Source organism: Triticum aestivum, chromosome 1A (assembly GCF_018294505.1).
Source record: "Triticum aestivum cultivar Chinese Spring chromosome 1A, IWGSC CS RefSeq v2.1, whole genome shotgun sequence".
NCBI classification, from domain to species: Eukaryota; Viridiplantae; Streptophyta; class Magnoliopsida; order Poales; family Poaceae; genus Triticum; species Triticum aestivum.
The window spans coordinates 307422-314921 of NC_057794.1; the positions used below are offsets into that span (position 1 = coordinate 307422).

At 52.6% G+C, this 7500-nt stretch overlaps 1 long non-coding RNA gene and 1 pseudogene across 1 annotated transcript in view; both read left to right on the plus strand.

Annotated features, from left to right (window-relative positions):
* The window catches only part of LOC123183820 (uncharacterized), a 21244-nt gene that overhangs the window by 2168 nt on the left and 11576 nt on the right, over window positions 1–7500 (plus strand). The window lies entirely within an intron of this gene.
* The window catches only part of LOC123183804 (uncharacterized), a 667-nt pseudogene continuing 501 nt past the window's right edge, over window positions 7335–7500 (plus strand).

The following is a 7500-nucleotide window of genomic DNA, read 5'->3' on the forward strand; positions in this document are numbered from 1 at the left end:
GCCAGACGAATCGGCCAGGCAATTCTGGACACGGTTGTTGACAAAGAAAAATCAAATCGTCGATTGTCCGGACGCAGAGGCCCTTGCAGCCTTCAAACATAATATCCGGGACGAATGGCTAGCCCGGCACCTCGGGCAGGAAAAGCCGAAATCCATGGCAGCCCTCACATCGTTAATGACCCGCTTTTGTGCGGGAGAGGACAGCTGGCTAGCCCGCAGCAACAATCTCTGTAAAAATTCTGGCAGTCCGGATACTAAGGACAACAACGGCAGGTCACGTCGAAATAAAAACAAGCGCCGAATTAACGGCGATGATAAGGAGAATACGGCAGTCAATGTCGGATTCCAAGGCTCTAAACCCGGTCAACGGAAGAAGCCATTCAAAAGAACCATTCCGGGTCCGTCCAATTTGGACCGAATACTCGACCGCTCATGCCAGATACATGGCACCCCTAAAAAGCCAGCTAACCACACCAATAGAGATTGCTGGGTATTCAAGCAGGCCGGCAAGTTAATTGCCGAAAATAATGACAAGGGGCTAAATAACGACGACGAGGAAGAGACCCGGCCGCCGAACAACAGAGGACAGAAGGGTTTTCCCCCACAAGTACGGACGGTGAATATGATATACGTGACCCATATACCCAAGAGGGAGAGGAAACGCGCACTAAGGGACGTTTATGCGATGGAGCCAGTCGCCCCAAAGTTCAACCCATGGTCCTCTTGTCCGATCACTTTCGATCGAAGAGACCATCCGACCAGCATACGCCATGGCGGATTCGCCGCATTGGTCTTAGACCCAATCGTCTATGGGTTTCACCTCATGAGAGTCCTGATGGATTGCGGCAGTAGCCTGAACCTGCTTTATCAGGATACAGTGCGCAAAATGGGCATAGACCCATCAAGGATTAAACCTACAAAGACAACCTTTAAAGGTGTCATACCAGGAGTGGAAGCCAACTGTACAGGCTCAGTCACACTGGAAGTGGTCTTCGAATCCCCGGATAATTTCCGGAGCAAAGAGTTAGTCTTCGACATAGTCCCGTTTCGCAGCGGCTATCATGCTCTGCTCGGACGAACCGCGTTTGCCAAATTCAACGCGGTGCCGCACTATGGATACCTAAAGCTCAAGATGCCAGGCCCTGGTGGAGTCATCACGGTCAATGGAAATACGGAACGCTCCCTCCGAACGGAGGAACACACAGCGGCTCTCGCGGCAGAAGTACAGAGTAGCCTTTTAAGGCAATTCTCGAGCCCGGCCATTAAACGGACGGATACAGCAAAGCGCGCCCGGAGCAATATCAACCAAGACCACCTGGCGCGATCAGAGCACGCGTAGCAATGCGGACTCAACCCTCACCCGCGTATGATCGCAAGAATAACACTCCGCGTACATCATCACACTTTGGAGATACCATGGGCACAGGGGAGGGGGCACGATCACAACGGACCCAGAGTGCGGTTCGACAACACCAGGGGCTCGCAAATGTGCCTCTTTATTATTATTATTATTATTCTTATTTTTTGTACACAGGACTCTGTTAACCAGAAGCAGTGTCCGGCGGTGAACCTGCCGAACTCATGATGCAAAAGTCAGGGACTAAAGAAGGCCGTGTCGAACACTCAGGTGGTCTCAATTACGAGCATTAAATTTGATTATATACACCAAATCCGCAGCTCATCCCTGGAGGGGGACATGTTTATTTAGTCCAAATCCCTTGCTTACCGCACTATTTGTATCAGTCCGCTCTACTTTTATAGAAGCTCAATTATATGCATGATGTGCCATCCGCACTCATTGTTCCTGGGGGCTTCTTTTACAGAAGCTCAATTATACGGGTTTTATACCCATCACATGTGTCAAGCTTCCACATGTACCTTTTACTCGCCATTATATGCATCGATATGACTTAAGTTTTGGCCAAGCTGGGTTGCCTGGCTCCTGTGCTTACCCCTATGTTCCCCATTGTTCGGCTAGGAGGTAAAGGGAGCACCTCTGCGATTGTTACTGTCGGGTCAGCCGGATGTGTACCTCAGACTGGGTGAAGCCGAAAGCTAGCATTCTTAAGGGAATATTCGGTCGGTGACTTAAAAGATGACTTTTTACCTATTTATCTATTTGCCCCCAGGTGTTTTACTGCTTTCTTTGCAGTCCGGACATGCACTTTAGGGCATGCCTCCCAGCGAAAGGAACCCTTAACGGAACTATTCTCCCTAGAAGATGTTTCTTACTAACCATGTAATATAACATAACTAGTTGGGCACTTGTCTGATAAAGCACTAATGACCCCTATGCCTGGTCTCCATGCATACCACGGTTGTTTCTTAACCAGAAAGGTATTCGGACACACTCCGGACTCTAGGGTCCCGAGGTCGAAGCGAAAAGGTCGGCAAAGACAAACGATCTACAATCCGGCTAGAAGGCATTTCACATGTCACTTTAAAGGATAACATACATTGTCAAATTTACTGATTGTATTCCTCCATGCATTTCCCAACCATGTTCCCACTTTATGGTGTGATAAAGTCCGAACACTTTCACAAGTGTGGCACCCCGAACTTATAGCATTATATGAATCGGCTCCGAATCATGTCTTGGGTCAATAGTTGGGTTTGCCTGGCTCCCATGTTTGGCACCTTACGCTTCCGTTCCGTCGGCTAAGGTGGCACTGGGAGAACCACTACGATTGCGCCCCGGTTGAGCCGGGTTAACGCCTCAGTGGAGAAAGCTAAAACTGACCGGCATGATAAGGCGAGAGACTGGTCGCTGTTCGAGAGGTTTTTTCGGGTCCTTAAAGACTCATGCCGCTTCGAGCGAAGTTCCGGATTATTTCCGATGAAGGCGTGGATAGCGCCCCGGATTCGGTCTTCCGAATACTAGGGGCTTCGCCAAAATTTAAAATTATAGAATTCTATGGCTAAGTGAGAGTGTTCAAGCATTATAAGTCTGGTTGCCTTGTTCGTCGTGTTGAGCGCCTCCCTAGATGGACCCAAATATGGGAACAAGAGTGCTCAAGTTTATCACCGAACACCCCAGCACTTGTGGCTTGGGGGCTGAAGCCAACGACTTGTCATTTCTCAGATTTTATAAACGGCTGCACAGAAGGTAATATTTTAAATTAAACAAGCGTTGCTCATGGTGCATATGAATATAGTTTTCAGCGCACAGGATAAATACACAGCGAGTTCACTCAAAGATTACATTTCGGGAGCACTCATCTGCAATATTGCAGGCTCCCTTCAGGACAATATTATAATACTTCTCCGGCGTGCGATACTCCTTGCCCGGTGGCCGTGGGTCCGTGAGAAGCTTCTCCGCATCCAATTTGCCCGATTGCACCTTTATGCGGGCAAGGGCCCGACGAGCACCTTCGATACAGGCGGAGCGCTTCACTACATCCAGCCTAGGGCATGCATCCACCAGCCGCCGCACGAGGCCAAAGTAGCTACCAGGCATGGAATGTCCAGGCCACAGCCGGACTATGAGGCCCTTCATGGCCTCCTCAGCTACTTTGTGGAGTTCGATCAGCTGCTTCAGCTGGTCGCTTGGGGGCACCGGATGGCCGGCCTTAGTATACTGAGACCAGAAGACCTTCTCCGTCGAGCTCCCCTCCTCGCCATGATAGAATGCGGCGGCATCAGCCGCACTACGCGGCAGATCTACAAATACCCCTGGAGAGCGCCGAATTCGGGTAAGTATCCGGTAGTTCACATTAACATGCCTGCTTTGCATGAAAAACGCCTTACCCGCCGCTATCTTCTTTATGTCCTCAACCTCCTGAAGGGCCTTCTGGGCCTCGGCCTTGGCGGACTTGGCACTTTCGAGAGCCGAGGCAAGCTCGGACTCTCGAGTCTTGGAGTCACGCTCCAAACTCTCATGTTTTTCCATGAGAACCTGGAGCTCTTGCCGAACTTCTGCCACCCGTGCCTCTTGCTTTTCTCGCTCAGCCCGTTCCGCAGCCGCATTGCGTTCGGCCGCGAACACAGCATCCTTCAGGGTTGCCACCTCGTTAGTGGCCCCTACAATGCACACATTATCCTTGTTAATTTTATTTGCAACCAAAATCCTTTTCTGTAAGGTACTTATTCGAAGAGGTGTTACTCACCTTCTTTTTCCTCGAGCTGCTTCTTTGCATGGCCGAGCTCTTGCTCGGACCGCTCGAGATCCTTTTTCAGCACCTCAACCTCCGCCGTTAGTGCGGCAGAGGTCAGTAGTGCAGCTTGCAAACCCATATTGACATATTTTAGGCATCCCTGCGTATATCTTGTTATAGATCCTTAGTCCGGCTTTTCTTTCCGAACACCGAACCAAGCATCAGGGGATACTGTCTATGCGCTATTATATTACATAATTTTAACTTCTTACCTCAAAGCCGGTTAAAAGGCTACTGCAGGCTTCGGTCAGCCCGCTTTTCGCGAGCTGAACCTTCTCAATCACCGCACTCATGACGGTGCGGTGTTCTTCCTCGATGGAAGCGCCTTTAAGCGCTTCCAGCAGGTTATCCGGCGCCTCCGGCTGGACAGAGGCCGCCGACGTCACGGTCCTGCCCTTCTTTCGAAGGGGCCGCTTGCCGGACTCTGGAACCACTGCGGGTTCCGATGTGGAGTCCGGCACGAAGTCCGGGGGGCTGCCTGACGGTGCCTCCGGAGCCTCCTCCTGATGGGTCCCTCTTTGGGATCCCACCTCGGCGTCCTCGTTGGCGCGTGGGGTGGAGGCAGTCGGGATGGAATTCACATCCGACGAGGCCAATGACCCGCTCGATGAGTCGGGGAGATCATCATTGGCCGGACTATGGACAGAATGCGGCGTTAGAAGGATACTTCGCGACATAAAAGAAATTACACATCAAGGATCCGGATACTTACGATCTTGCCGGATGCCTGGCCCTTGGAGGTCACTCATCCTCACCAACGCTGATGTTGGCGGAACTATCCGGGGGGATAGTTCTCCCCCTCTTGGACCCTTCGGCCCCCCCGGTGGGGGAAGCCTTCCTTTTCTTCTCTCCCTCCTCCGGGAGTGAGTGCTCCTCCTCCTCGTCTTCGGGAGAGGAGTCCTCGTCGTCGTCAGACACCTGATTGCGGGAACTCTTTCGAGTCCCCGCGGCCACCTTCTTGGCCTTCTTCTCTGGCACCACGTGCGGTGCCAGAACTAGCAGCCCTGTTAAGCGGGCGTTTGCTGGGTCTTCTGGCATGGGAGCCGGGCTGATGAGCAGCTTGGCCTTCTCCATCCATTCCTGTCAAAGGAAGAGGCAGATTGAAGCCTCACTAGAGTCAATCTAATTATCACAAGTGTCCCGTAATGGGGTTGAATCACTTACCTCGTCAGTTGGATTCTACGAGCTGAATCCGCGGTCTTTGGTCGCGGACATAGGGGCTTCGGCGCCCTTGAACAGCACCCTCCAGGCGCCTTCGTATGTTGTATCGAAGAGCCCGTTTAGTGCCTGATGCTGTTCCGGATTGAACTCCCACAAATTAAATGCCCATTCTTGGCATGGGAGGATCCGCCGGATGAGCATGACTTGGACCACGTCAACGAGCCTGAGCTTATTGCTCACCATCTTCTTGATACATGCTCGGAGTCCCGTCACCTCCACCGAATTCCCCCACTGCAAGCCCTTCTCTTTCCAGGAGGTGAGCTGCGTGGGGATGCCTGATCTAAACTCGGGGGCCGCCGCCCATGTGGATTTGCGCGGCTCGGTGATATAGAACCACCCCGATTGCCACCCCTTGACGGAGTCCACGAAGGTCCCTTCTAGCCAAGGGACGTTGGGCAATTTGCCCAACATAGCGCCTCCGCATTCCGCTTGCGTACCCTTCATAACCTTCGGCTTGACGTTAAGGGTCTTGAGCCACAGGCCGAAGTGGGGCTGGATGCAGAGAAAGGCCTCGCACACGACGATAAACACCGAGATGTTGAGGATAAAGTTCAGCGCCAGATCGTGGAAATCCAGGCCGTAGTAAAACATGAGCCCCCGGACAAATGGATGGAGCGGAAAGCCCAGTCCGCGGAGGAAGTGGGGAAGGAAGACGACCCTCTCATGAGGCCTGGGGGTAGGGATGAGCTGCCCCTCGTCGGGCAGCCGATGCGCGATATCGCCGGAAAGGTATCCGGCGCTGCGTAGTTTGGTGATGTCCTCCTCCTTGACGGTGGAGGCTAACCATTTGCCTCCCGCTCCAGTCATATTCGGAGAAGGTCGAGGTGAGATGCGCGAGTTCGGGCGTTGGAGCTTGAATTCGCGGGGATTGATAAGCAAAGGAGGAAGAAGGCGTGGGTGAGAAGGTGAATCCTTATCCCTTATATATAGGCGGACAAAACTATGTGTCCCCCACCGGCCTGGTAAAACTCGTTTATCTCCCAAGCGTCACCATTGATGGCCCGGTTGGGTTACCCACGCACGTATTGATGAGAATCCCGGAATAAGGGGAACACGATCTCTGCTTCAATAGGACGTGCCGAGGAAACTGCTCTGCTAATGCTGAGGTGGTATAATGATTCAAACAAAGGCCTGGTGGCGATGTGATGTCGCGCCGCATAATACGTCAGCAGATTGAACTAAGTGTACATTTTATTCTCTCTAGGTGGAACGTGGAATTTATTTTGCAGAGCCGGACACTATCCTGGTGTTCATTATCTTCTCTGGATTATTCAAGGGAGGAACCCGCCTTGCAATGCCGAACATTATGCACGCCGGACTTATCGTCATTGAAGACTGGTTCAGGGGCTACTGAGGGAGTCCTGGACTAGGGGGTGTTCGGACAGCCGGACTATCAATGTCCGCCGGACTCCAAGACTACGAAGATACAAGATTGAAGACTCCGGCTCGTGTCCGGAAGGTACTTTACTTGGCGTGGAAGGCAAACTTGGCGATACGGATACGTAGATCTCCTACTATTGTAACCGACTCTGTGTAACCCTAGCCCTCTCCGGTATCTATATAAACCGGAGGGCTTTAGTCCGTAGGACAACATACATTACAACAATCATACCATAGGCTAGCTTCTAGGGTTTAGCCTCCTTGATCTCATGGTAGATCTACTCTTGTACTACCCATATCATCAATATTAATCAAGCAGGAGTAGGGTTTTACCTCCATCGAGAGGGCCCGAACCTGGGTAAAAAACATCGTGTCCCTTGTCTCCTGTTACCATCCGCCTAGACGCACAGTTCGGGACCCCCTACACGAGATCCGCCGGTTTTGACACCGACAACAGGCGTGCTCCAACTCGAACCCTTCACAGAAGATCAGGGTCGGCCAGCGGTGCGGCCCGTGAGGGCCTCCCGCTCGTCAGCTTCCTTGCGCATCCTAGGTTTCAGAACCCGTCGACTCGCATGCATGTCAGACTCCTTGGTCCGTGTTTCAAGACGGGTCGGATGGGGAGCCCGCAGGCCGTTGCAGCGCAGTGCCCCGAGGGACACGCCTTTCGGCGCGCGGGTACCGGCCGTCCCGACGACAGCCACCGGGGGCACCTAGGGCCCCCGGGCTTTGGCCGCCGGCGCGG